The sequence below is a fragment of the Alligator mississippiensis genome, chromosome 4 (genome assembly GCF_030867095.1).
Source record: "Alligator mississippiensis isolate rAllMis1 chromosome 4, rAllMis1, whole genome shotgun sequence".
NCBI classification, from domain to species: Eukaryota; Metazoa; Chordata; order Crocodylia; family Alligatoridae; genus Alligator; species Alligator mississippiensis.
The window spans coordinates 240918532-240931465 of NC_081827.1; the positions used below are offsets into that span (position 1 = coordinate 240918532).

The following is a 12934-nucleotide window of genomic DNA, read 5'->3' on the forward strand; positions in this document are numbered from 1 at the left end:
CGAGGCCGCGTTGGCATACCTGTGTCTGTGCTGCATTCCACGCTACCTTGAAGCTTGGAGTTCCTTGAGCTATTCTGGGTAAACGACTCATAAAACCAGTGGTTCTCAACTTTTTTAGGTTCAAGACACCCCTTGGTAGGCTTGAAGCATACCTCAGAAAATGCCAGCTGTTAGTTTGCATTCATTTTTGGCTACAGAAAAATACCAGAGCAATTTTTCTGTTGCAAAGTGAGAAAGACCACAACAGGCCAGAGTGCTTCTAACACTATACATTCCTATTTGAAATGTCCAGGTTTATCTTGTGAATCATGTTTGCATGCTAACAGTGCTAACATTAGATGGCATCCCACAGCAACCTGATTAACAATTACTGCACCAAAACAACATTTACTGTATATTAATTTTAGTGGGTTTTTTTTCTCTGTAGCTATAAAACCAGATTGAAAAGAGGACTCCAAATAGAGGTTTTCGGTGGTGTTTTTTTTGGACTGTTATAATTTTTTGATGTACTATTTCCTGCCATTCCCCTTGGAAAGGGAGCATGAGTTATCAGGACACTATTCCTCTGATAGTATTGATCCTTTTCAAGTAGTGCCTACTTGCAGCTAGGAAAGTTCTTCTTTCATAAAGTGCTGTTTTAACTGCTTCTGGGCAGGACGGGAGAGTCTAGGCTCTTACCCAGACATGAACTTTCTCCACCACATTCAATATGATTTGGCCCCAAACCACCCTGAGGAGTCCTCTCCTTACCAGTGAAAAAGGAGGCTCCAAGTTTTATGGGCACAGAACAAATGTACCAATCAAGAAGGATAAAAAATAAGTAATTCTCTCTCTCTCTCTCTCTCTCTGTCTTTGGGTGAAGGGGTGTGGGGGGGAGTTGATTCTTCTGCTTCACCCTTTTGGGACTGCTGTGCTGTTCTATGATGAGCATTTAACACTGGAAGCTAAGTGTGGTAGTAGTTATAGAATGAATTTGTTCTCAGTCATTAGATTATTGGCATAATCTCCAGAACAAAACCATTTGGAACCACTACAATCTTTTCATTTTTAAATACTATTATTTATATGTAATATGTAATATCAAATGCTGTGCCTGGATACAAGCTACTTAATAAAAAAAAATACTTATGGAAAATAGATGCCATGAATTTGCATTTAGCACTGTAACATTTTTATATCTTGAGCTGAACTCATCTAATACACGTGTTAAAATAATTTGTTCTTCAGCTGGAGGTGTATCTACACAAGATGCATTAACTTAATTTAATGCTCATTATGGGTGTCTACATGTGCATTAATTGTACCCTTCATATGCATTAAAAATGGTGAAATTAGGCTAATCATGCCTAAATTTGATATCTGCAAATGCAGGTATCAAACGTAGGCGCAATTACTTAAAGCACATTAGTGCACTTGTAGATGTGACCTGGCACTAACTTTAGTGCTGAGTCTGCCCAGCTGCTAGGGGCACATGGCAAGGCTGCAGGGACTTGGCATTAAGTGCACTAACTTTAGTGCCAAGTTCCTGTGCGCGTAGACACCTGCCAAAAATTGCTTAATGTGCATTAGCTTAATGTGTATTAAATTTAGTTGCGCTCAAATGCACATGTAGATGTGCCCACTGATGAATGCATTTTGATATCCGGCTTTTAAACCCTTGAAAGCAGGTTGTGTAATGAAAATACTGGCTGAAAAATACTCAGCAACTAACAAAATCCCATGTTTGTTAAAATGCCCTCTAGCTTTTAAGACCCATTAAAAAAAATTAAAACCATAAAAATCAGTAATAGGAGGGGGAAAAAACCCCAAGAAAATTCACATTGATGTAGGCAGAATTGGGTCACAATTCACAGGCTTTTTCTGTAGAAATAATAAATGAGACTAGAAAGGTGGCAGGAATGCCAATGATTTCTGTAGAAACAGTTTACTAGAGGGAAGGATCAACTGTGCCAACTGGGAGACTCTTCTTTGAATCCTGAGCTCCAGTCAGATTGTGCTCAGCATAGTTCATGCTGCTGAAGTGTCTTTTGCTACTAGAAATCCTGAAATGCTGGGAATTGCTACACTGATATTTTGGCCAGGCCTCCTGTATTATGAGGCAACTTGGTTAAAGGCTAGCTACAAGCCACTCCATGCTCTGTAAGGGAAATTCTCTCTTGGATGGCAACACTAACTGTTACAACAGCTTTATATATCAAAGTACCAAAAGAGGACAGGAGTCTTATTCTGTTGTTTGTAATCTACTTTATATAATCCTGGACCACAATATAGGGGCATGTCACAAACTTTTAATGTATTTACCTTTGCAACCCAATGGTAGAGGAGAAGACGAAGTAGCGTCCCCATTTACTTAGGTACATTACTGAATTGGAATAGTATAAATGAAAACTCGACACACTATACTTGTTTCCTCTAAAAGATTGCATTCAAAGTGCTATATCTCTCTTGTCCTATCCTCCGGTCTGTTGCTGAGGTTGTATTTGCCCCTTTTAGACGAATGTAATTCCATTCGAGTTCAGATAACATCCCTGTGTTGCATATCATAAATTCCTGGCCACATTATTTTTTCTTACATTCTAAGAACATCTCATTCATCCACTGCAGAGAGAATAGGAATATAAGGAACCAAGTCTTGATAGATGTTACTTCACTTTTCATGAATATAACATTTATTACAAAATCATTTATGGAAAAGTGCAGCATAAATAAAGTACTAATAGTTCCCTCAGTATTAACTTGTGTACTGTTTTGTCATATATTCAAAGTTAAAAAAAGCAATAAAAGATTTCAATTTCCAAAGCTATTAGCATTGGTAGTTGAGATCATTCACCCACAGAGGTCACAGCCATATCAGTCTCCTTTCTTCATCATTTCTCAATCAAGTCAACATAACTGCACACACTCATCATTATAAGGACGGTGCACTGTAGAAATCTCAGTAGAAGGTGAAGCTGAAAACTCCAGCTTTAATAATAGCTGTTTTATTGAAGTTACCATGTTACAGGCCAGTCTCAAAATGGCCAAGTAAACGTCAATAATTTATTTTCCTTACCATGAACCAAAAGACTCAGCATTTGATTAATATGCAAAAGAAGAATGAAGGGTTTCCTTCATGAAAAGGTTTGTTTGATGCATTATTAGTTAAAGCATTATTGTTAGGTGTCAGATTCATCTCTAGTTAATTATGTGTTTCAAAAAGTCACGCACAAATCTTGTGCTTATCCGTAATTGCTGCTGTTCTTGTCCTCAAGGGAGAACAGAGATAATCACACAAGAGTGAAAGACCTCTGGTTACCTGAGTCTAATTGTGATTCACTGACACCACTTTTACGTCATTCAGGCTTTGACTTAAATTGAAGTATTCCTGATTTACACTGGTTTGATCCAAGTCAGGATTTTTCAGGATGTGGCTAGCAGGCAGATGTGTTACTGTTTTCTAATAGGAAGTTTTTGTTGTTGTTTAATATGCTTTCTAAGGGCCCCGTCTTTCAAACAATTAGTTACATGAATAACTTTTCCTCATATGTTTTCTGTGTGGACTTTTAAGACATACTTCTAAAAAGTTCTCTCACTTTCTCAAAGAGCAGAAAGGCTGCATCTACACATGCCTCTTCTAAGTGGGATTAGCTTAAAATCGCCATTTTTAAGACTCATTACGGGCACATGTCTACACATGCACCTTAAAAATGGCAATTTAAGGTTGTGAGCCTAAATTTGACACCTGCACAAATCACTAAGTTTCATTAGCCCACCTGTAGATGCGGTAATGCACATTAACATGGTGTGCCTCAATGGACACGCACCGTGCTAATGCACATTAGAGCATATGCGCGTACACTAATGTGAGTAGCTATTTGCGCCTAAATTTAATGCTCCTTAATGCGCATTAGTGGGTCCATGTGTAAGCACGTGCCTAAATCGCCTTAATTCACCTGAAGCAAAGCTGCATTAAGTTTAGGCATGTCAGTCTACACGTGATCGCCAGCCAAGGTGCTGTAGCAACACGCTCCCTGGGTAAAGCGTGTCACTACAGTGATGTAGTAGCAAAATTTAACCATGTGCCATGTGCACAGCACAGTAACCACCCATACTGTGCTGCACTTTAGTACTTACTTTTAGAGTAGCAATGTCGCTGTATGGCGATGTGTAGATGTGCCTACTGAAGGCATTTTAATTAGACCCGCTCCCAAGAGCAGCTCTTATTAAAATCCCACCCGTCCCCCCCTCCAGAGCATGTGTGTAGATGCCCTTTGTCTTTTTGAAGGGGTACTGTATGACTGGTTGGTACTTTATTTCATCTGGCTTCTCTCATCATATGGAGTCAGGATAACATGTTCAGGGATTACTACTTCAACAGACTTTTATCTTCTTACTCTATACCTCATACCAGCCAGACTGAATCTTTATATTCACAGCTAACACTATGTGGGGTTTCAGAGTATATTTTTTAATATTATGCACTTGACTCAGAACAGTTCCAAAGGAGCCATTCTTATCCATCACTTAAAATATGTATATAAGGGGAAAATCTCAAAAGACCTATCTCTTTTTCATGAGATTACTGTACACATCTAAGGGGAGAAGATGCAGTAAAGCTCTCTCAGGATATTCAGTGAGTAAAGCTAAATATGCCATAGGTTTTTTGGTATCAAATAGTTTTATTGTTTTGAAATTTAAAAACACCACAATAACCCCACCTTATTTGTTAAGACACAGTTACCATCTATCTTGGGAAATACAATAAAACAGTACAAAAACCAAGTACTTTCAATCTGCTATTTTTATGGATATAACATTACATTTTTTTTTTGGAAAGAAGGAGCCTATTATTTTTCCCTGGATGCATGTTTGAAAGGGACCTATCAAGGGCAGAAGAGAACACAAAGAATTCTACGAATGCCGAGATGCCAGTATGTGGTATTGTTTTGTGAATGTAAAAAAATGTTCATCATACAAAACTGGCTCTTCCAAGTTTTACTTTTACTGCATTGCTTATGCCAATAAGCTATTTTAAAATATAACATATGAACCAGATGCTAAAGCAGCATTAAACAACTGGTGTTAAATTAAAATGTGATCCATAACTCCTAAAAGGCATGATGGAATTATTTTGTGTTGAAAATAAGACTTCAGTGCCAGACTAGCTATAGACATGACGGGGTTCGAGGAACAGAATGTACAGACAGGTGCGCACTTGTAGTTTCATTGAGATTTAAATGAGTTCAGGATTCTGAAGAACAAAATCTCTTTTTTCCAACAGGTGCGTCTTGTACAAAAATTTAGTCCAGATTTACTGTGCAGTTGCAATTGCCTGTGGTTACACACTGGTTTCTTTTGTGATGCAAAGGAATAGAAATACAATCTTAACAAAGTCAAAATGTTTGGTATAATTCATTCTTAATTGACAGTGTAGAGAACATATCACAGAGAAGTTATGTTGGGCAGTATTTTCCTTTTATATAGCTGGAAATATCTTTTATATTTCAGTTTGGGCTTTAGCATATAAAACCTATTAAAATCTATAGAATTAAATCCTGGTACTTAGAGCTATATGCACAATCGTTCTCTGGGGATCAAAGACGAATGAATCTGCCTATTGCCGGGCTGCTGAGGATCAGCAGCAGAGCCTCTGGGTAGCCAGTGTTTCAAGATCAAAGCTATGATAGCCACAGCCATACTGTGCCTTCCCAATCCTGATGTGAAGCAAGTTTCAATAGTGGTTCTGTGAATTCATAGTTCTGGCTACTTACTCTTTCTTCTCTTTCCCCAAGACCTGTTCCATGCTAGGACAGATGAGGTCCATTAACTTGATGGAACACAGAAGACCTGCCGAGACTCTTATGGCTGCCTGCTTCTGCCAGTACTGCATCTGTTTCACATCTTTCCATTGTCCTTGCTTGGGATGGAAGATTAAAAACAACACCTACGGGCATGTCCCGACAAGCGTGCATGTGCGGTTTGTGGCACTTCAAAACCCATTTGAGGCACTGCAAATCAGACACAGTGCATATGCGCCCATTCACCCCACTGCTAATTAGTAGTACAGCAGTTCATTTGGTTTTTTGACACTGGAAGATCCCCATGTAAAAAATAAAAATGTGGCATGGTACATGCAGCAGCAGTGTGTGCCACCAGAAACCAGTGTGTGGCACCAATGTGTGCCATGCAGCATGTTCTGGCTGCCGGCCAGACTCTGAGTGACCTGCTTGGTGCTACTGCTGCCCCGAGAGGTGCCCAGGTAAGACTGCTGGGACCAGCCCAGGTGCTGGCCTCAGCCTCCCGTACCCAACCTGGGTCAATTTTTCTGTGCATCAGAGCATGTGTACAGGCATGTACCCAGGGACAAATAGCAGTGACACATATATGTGCCACTGCTATTTGTTCCACAGGAAATGTGCACCCCTGCATGTGTGCACTCATCGGGATGTGTCCTATGAGTCTGAATCTAACACAAACTGGGTTATGAGATGTCAGGCTGCAAAGTCTCTGTTTGCCTTAGTGACTTCTTAGTTTCAAGGCCTAATCTTGCTTTAAAAAAAAAAAAGGAGTTACAAACACCCATCTCAGATTTCTGTGGTGTTGAAATAATACAGGGTAGGAGCATGTGCATATTTATTATCCTCTCATGGCTTGTTTAAAAGAAGTTTGACTGTGATTGCCAGATCTAGCTTAAATTCTGTTGAGGCAGCTGACATAGCATCTCATGATATTCTGTTTAAAAGGAAAAAGATTTCTCCAGAATATCAGTAAAATACATGTCAAATAGATTAAGAACTACGATGAAGATATAAAAACATGTAGAGGAGGGTATTAAACCTGGTTTCTCACATCCTTGGTCAGTGCTTTAACTGCTAGGGTATTGTATATAAACTGGCCAGTGCTACCATCATTAAAAAAAACCCAAAAAACTAAGGATCCCACTGCATTTTGAGAGGAATATGATAGACGTACCCTGAGACAACTTATTGGATTAAGAGCCTCAAAGATTTTAGGTAATGAAATACTGTCAGGTTTAAGTGTAAGCTGCACCCCAAGCTTCTTGGCTTTTTTGGGACTCGGAAGCTTTTGGACACACAGGGACATTGTCACCGTAGCGATGAGCTATGGCAAAGGAGTCAGCGGGCATGAACCATGACAGCAAGACTACTGTGCAGTAACAATGAACTATTACACAGTAGCTTGTTACTACGGCACAGTAGGGTTGGAAATGACCCATACGCCACCAGGACCGTGCAGTAATGATGGTTACAGATCACAATTTTAGATGCATCTAGTTCCTATGCCTTTCTGAAGACCTTTTTTTGGACAAGGGTTTTATTTTCCTCACTTCAAGGATTAGCGAGTCTTTATTTTAATACAGATTTCCCAAGAATGGCTGATTATATTGGTTTCATTATTCATCTGCTTCATCTGTCTAACTAGACCATTCAGATTCCTTCTTTGCACCATATATCAACTATTAGATAATTTTTCTAAATGCTGTCAGGAGCTTCTAGTTCTGTACAGGAAACAGCAGGGGAACCTGCTCAAAATGATTGACACTTTTCCATATATCAGTAATGGTAAAAGATAAAACAGGGGGCAACCAAAATAAGGTCTATAAACATTAAAAGGATCATTCAGATGTTGCCAGTAATTCAGTGGATGATGGCTCACCAGGAAAGGAGGTCAGGTACTTAAATTTACCTTACTTCTGAATAGCTCCTCTAGCTTCTGGGCCTTAGTGTCCTTCTGTGGAGTATTTGTTCTTCCAAGATCCTGAAGACTATGGAGCCTACTTATTGCTGATCAAATTATTTACTGCATTAAGCCACATTTTACTAATTCATACATTTAAAAAATGATGGAAGGTCTGTGTCCACTTCCTAGCAAGGATTTAATAACAGGATGCTGAAGATTTGATCATTTGTTATAAAAAATATACTAAAGTATATGTAGAACTGCCTTCTCTTAACTGGGAAGCCTAAGCAGATTGGGATACAAATAATACATCTTTATGGTAAGGTAAAATAGAGGTAAAGAAAGAATGTTTCACAATGTATAGTCTTGCTCTTGTATTGTTCATACACTTGTTATTTCTTCAAATTCACTAACGGAGCAATAAGTCTCAACAGGGTGTGCATTACTGAAGTATTGCTTGTCCATTAATGCACAACCGTGGAGTGCCTTACTGCTGTTCAAGTACGTCACATTCATTTTGCATGTCTTTTAAAACAACATGGGTTCTCAGAGAGCCGCAGAAACTACTGCTGAAAGGGCAGCTTGGCACTTAGAGAAGTGTCAATTGAAGATGAATTTAAGTTCACTTTCCCAGGTTCCCTCCCTTCGTTGCCTCTCATCACAGTACAGGGCTATGTCTTTGTTTCCCGGACTTTCACCACAATACAATGTAATGGGCATTTCAGGTGTTTTCATATATTTCTGGTGAATATCCCAGTTAGGCATCTTTGAAGGGCCGGACTACCATTATAACTTTCTCAAAGTCTGAAACAGCCAGTGACTTCAGACAATTGATCAATCCAGAAATGGTCTACTTTTCATTGGGTTTTGTAAACTTTTGAGAAAATTATTGGGTTGCCGCTCTAATGCAATTTTTGTGTATTTGTAAGCAGTGTATATATGATCTTTTAAATCCTTAATATAGTTTAATAGTTGTAGCTAATAGTGTAAAATAGTCTTGCTAATTCTACAAAGAATGAAAACTGACTTTAAAAAGTTTTCGGTAGTAAATGATATCTAAATGAGTATAAATAGACTCATTTAAACTAGCCAGTTGCCCATTAATATTTTTAAAATAGGACAATAAAATACTCCCAAATGTGTGCTGAGTTTCTCTGGGATTTAGATTTCTTCATGTCAGGGCTTCCTGGGGAGAATCTTGTGTTTTTAAATAACATATCTGAATGATAACAGAAGTCAGATATGATGCTTTTTTGCAGGTGGGTCGTTATCAAATAATTCCATGTTTGAAAGATATTTTCTTTTTTTAATTTAATTTCCAGTCCTGACTTCTAGGCTTTCTGGGTACATCTACATGTGCAATTAATTCAAAACAACAACCTCCAGAGCAGTTTGAGGCAGAGTAAATTACTCCTGGGCATAGCCTGTACACACGCACCCTGGACAGCAGCAATTTGAGCAGGGGCAGAGCAGTTGATGCCAGGGATGCTCCTGCCCTGCCACAGCAGCTAGATACTGGCAGGTGGTGGTGGTCAGCAGCAGACTCAGGGGGGCAGGCCTGAGTCGTGGGTGGTGGCGTGTGGCTGGTGTTGGTGGTGTGGCCCAGTGTCCCGGGGGCAGATCTGGACTGGTGGGGTCAGCCCTGGGCTCCAGGTAGTGGCGTCAGGCAGCGGAGGGGCTCACTGGGGCATGAAGGTGCTGAAAGTGCAGATCCATGTGGCTAGGCAACAGGTAGGAGTCTGGCCCCCTGCTCACTGGGCTGACCAGGCATAATCTACACCAGAGGTGAGCAATTATTTTGGGCAGAGGGCTGCTTACTGAGTTTTTGCAAGCCATTAAGGACAACATGACAGGCAACCCAGGGCAGATAAATATTCATGTACTAAATTTTTTAGGGGCCCTGCAGGCCAGATAGAATGGCCTGGCGGGCCGCATCCGGCCCCTGGGCCACATTTTGCCCAGCCCTGATCTACACCCATAGCCAGCGTCTACATGTGCATTTAATCACAGTTAATTACCCTGCCATAAGATAGTACCGTCTCCGAGAATACTGTTTTACGATGGTATTCATTCTTTTACTCCAATCTAATAGCATCACACGTGTAGACTGTGACACTTTAGACTGAAGTTAATTATTCTGCTCTGCAGTTAAGTGCATGTATAGACATGGCCACTGGCTCCCTTGACTTTCTGCCCAGCCAGTAGCAGACAGTCAGAGAAGTTAGTAGCTGGGACCCCTAGTTTCATGGGAATCTATCAAATGAGCTGCCAGGAGCCAGTATTTTCAGGCTCCTTGTTTCTTAGCAACCTGCCTGGGGAATTGCTGTAAAACCTGGCAGTGCTATGTTATCTAATTCTATGGTGAGCTATTGAGGAGACAGGAGCTTGAGGGCTCAGAAGTTTGCTAGGAGGGCTGTGAAGCTGCTAGAGATGGTGGGGAGGGCAAGGGTAGGAAGAAGCTGGCAGCAAAGCTGCTTGCGTTTTGTTGAACGTTTGGTCAAAATCAACACTTTCTTCACTGGATTGCAGATTATAGCCAGATTAGGAGAATGGTTTATTGGGTCCATTGTATTTCAGAATTATCCGATCATACTGCAGATATCTCTAGGCATCGAAGAGTAAACCACTGAGCGAAATCTTCACCTGGTATAACTCAGTGTTGTTTCACTTAGATTTCTACATGCTGGCTCTTTCTAGCAGAAACACATTTTCAAGCAAAGTTTCCAATAAACTCTTATCCTCAGGTATTTGCCATCCTTCACATGCATTTAATCGCCATCTGTGGTTGTACCAGCTCTCAAAGTATCAAAGTTTGTCCCGCAGTGGTTTAAAGAAACAAAACAAAGACGAATACAAATAGACAAAAAGAAACATACCTACAAGAATCTGTTGCCACTTATTTCAGCACATGCAGATGTCATCTTTAGCTCAGGGAATACCTTTTTTGCTCTTTCACATGTACAGACACTTAGCAGTCATCTAGTTACTCAGACCTGAGATCTTGTTGCACAATATTAGTCAGGAACATAATCTAGTTTAAAGATACTCCCTGGAGGCCTCTGCGTTTCAAAAGCAACTACAAGGAAAGATCAAAATTGCCATTTCTGGGGGACATAATTCTACTCTTTTTTTGTTTGTTTGTTTTAATCCTGGTGGGAAGACTTTCATTTTCTTCATACAAGTGCTCAACAAAAAGGTTGGATATTTCAGTGAATATCAAGAGTATTCAGCCGACATAGTCATTTATAATACTATCAGCATAGGATATTTCAAGACTAGAGCCAATATCTAAGTTATAAAAAAATAGATCAATTGGAGCTCAAATGTGGGTGACATCTGTCTATGGCAAGGGTCAGCAACATTTTGTAGCCCTGGGCTGAAGCTTGTTACTTGGCTGTCTGCCGGAAACCACAATCTCTGCCCCCCAGAGAGTGTAAACTACCTGTGCTTATCCTTCCTAAAGATGGCCATCCCTAAAGAGAGCAACAGGAAGGCCTGTAGAGGAGGGGACGGGTGGCTTGGTGCAGCTTCATGCTGCCCTGGGCTGGGTCAGACCTTCCCAGGTTACATTCAGCCTCTTCAAGGGCCAGATTCAGGCCAGGGTTTCTAGGTTTTGTTTCTTTCTTTGCTGCCCCTGGTGTATGGCATGGTTCTTAGTCTTTCGCCAAAGCATCTGGTACTGGCCAGTGTTGGAAAAAGGATGTTAGGCAACATAAGCCTCTGTATGATGTATCTTGTACTCCTATCTGAAATGAAGAAGTACACATAGACACCAATAACCTGATAATTTGATGTGACAGTTAAATATCACTTCTTAGAAACTGGGCTGCTCTTTCTCTCTTAAGACCTAGCAAAAGCACTGTGCTTACACCCTATTCAAGAGGATCATTGCTGACTGTACATAGGTAAAATTGACTTGTATTTAAAAAAAATATACTGATAATTCTCCACCTAATTTTCTACTTCAAAGAACATCCTGTCTCAAGTGTATTATTGATTAAAATGATCAAACCGATGGCATTATTAGGACACCCCTATACATCATACCTTTAAAAAGGAGGGTGAACAGATCTTCAGGTAGTGTAAATCTTCACAACCCCTCTTGGAGAAATACTTAGATGTACCAGGTGAAGCTCTGCCTCACTAATTTATTCTTATTGTTATCCTTAGAAGCCTGAAGACATTTTTCAATATGATTGGTTAAATTCTGAAATGGCAAAGGACTCAGTAAAGCTTTCTTATAATCTGGTTATAATCTGTAATCTAGTGGAGAATTTTCAATTTGATGCAGTCCTGGGCTCCTGTAGTCTTTAAACATTGCAATTACAGAATATTTGGAAGCAGAGAAATTTATGGGATTTTTTTTCTAATTCCAGAATCAAATTGTAAACTATATTGAGCCTTGACTTTAATCGGTCTTTGTTCATTATCTGAAATCACCATAGCATTAAACCTAATTTCAAGTGATCAAAATCCAATTTCATTCTTCTTTTTTTTTTCCTGTAGAGGTCTGTCTCTTGTGGCCTTATTCTAAACTAGAGAACATTGCCATTACTGATGATCAAGCAGATATTATTGCATTTGGAGACCAAGCTTTTAAAATTTAGTAGAGATGTGCATTCTGCAAACCCTGATGACTAGGTCGTGGGATGTCAAGTTCTGAACACATCATTCTTAGGATATAAGAAAGAATGAAGCTTAAACTCACATGAGAAAGCATATTGAAGGAAAGGGAATTTGCATTATTAGATTTATTCTTTTTGAGCTTCTAAAACTACTGCAAAGAAGTTACCATTAAGCATAAATAGGTAATTTGTTTAAATAGGTAGTATTCCCATCTGCTCCTAACATCGCTGGCAGGGATGAAGCTGGTGCTGAGCACAGGGAAAAGCAGCCCCTCACCCACCCCATGGCCAGCACTCCCTGCTGTAGGTGCTCACAGCCCACATGGGGTGTCTGGAGTAGGCACAGGCAGCCACACGTGGGTGCAGCATGGGGTGGTGGCCATGGGGTGAGTGAGGGGCTGCTTTTGCCCATGCTCAGCACTAGCTTGTAACCTGGCCCTACTGCCAGCCTGGGCTCCAAGCCGGGTCCGGGCTCACTCAGCAGCAGCAGCAGCTGCAGCCCCCCCACTTGCTGTGCTGGGCAGTGTTGACTGCTACTGCCTGCCCAGAGTTCGCATGCTGGGCAGCCCACAGGTGGCAGCGGCAAACACTGTCCGGCACAGCAAGTGGGGGGAGGGGGGTGCAGCTGC

The 12934-nt window shown here is 40.5% G+C and overlaps 1 protein-coding gene across 2 annotated transcripts in view; it reads left to right on the plus strand.

Annotated features, from left to right (window-relative positions):
* Nucleotides 1–12934, plus strand: part of DPP10 (dipeptidyl peptidase like 10) — a 480529-nt gene that overhangs the window by 178224 nt on the left and 289371 nt on the right. The window lies entirely within an intron of this gene.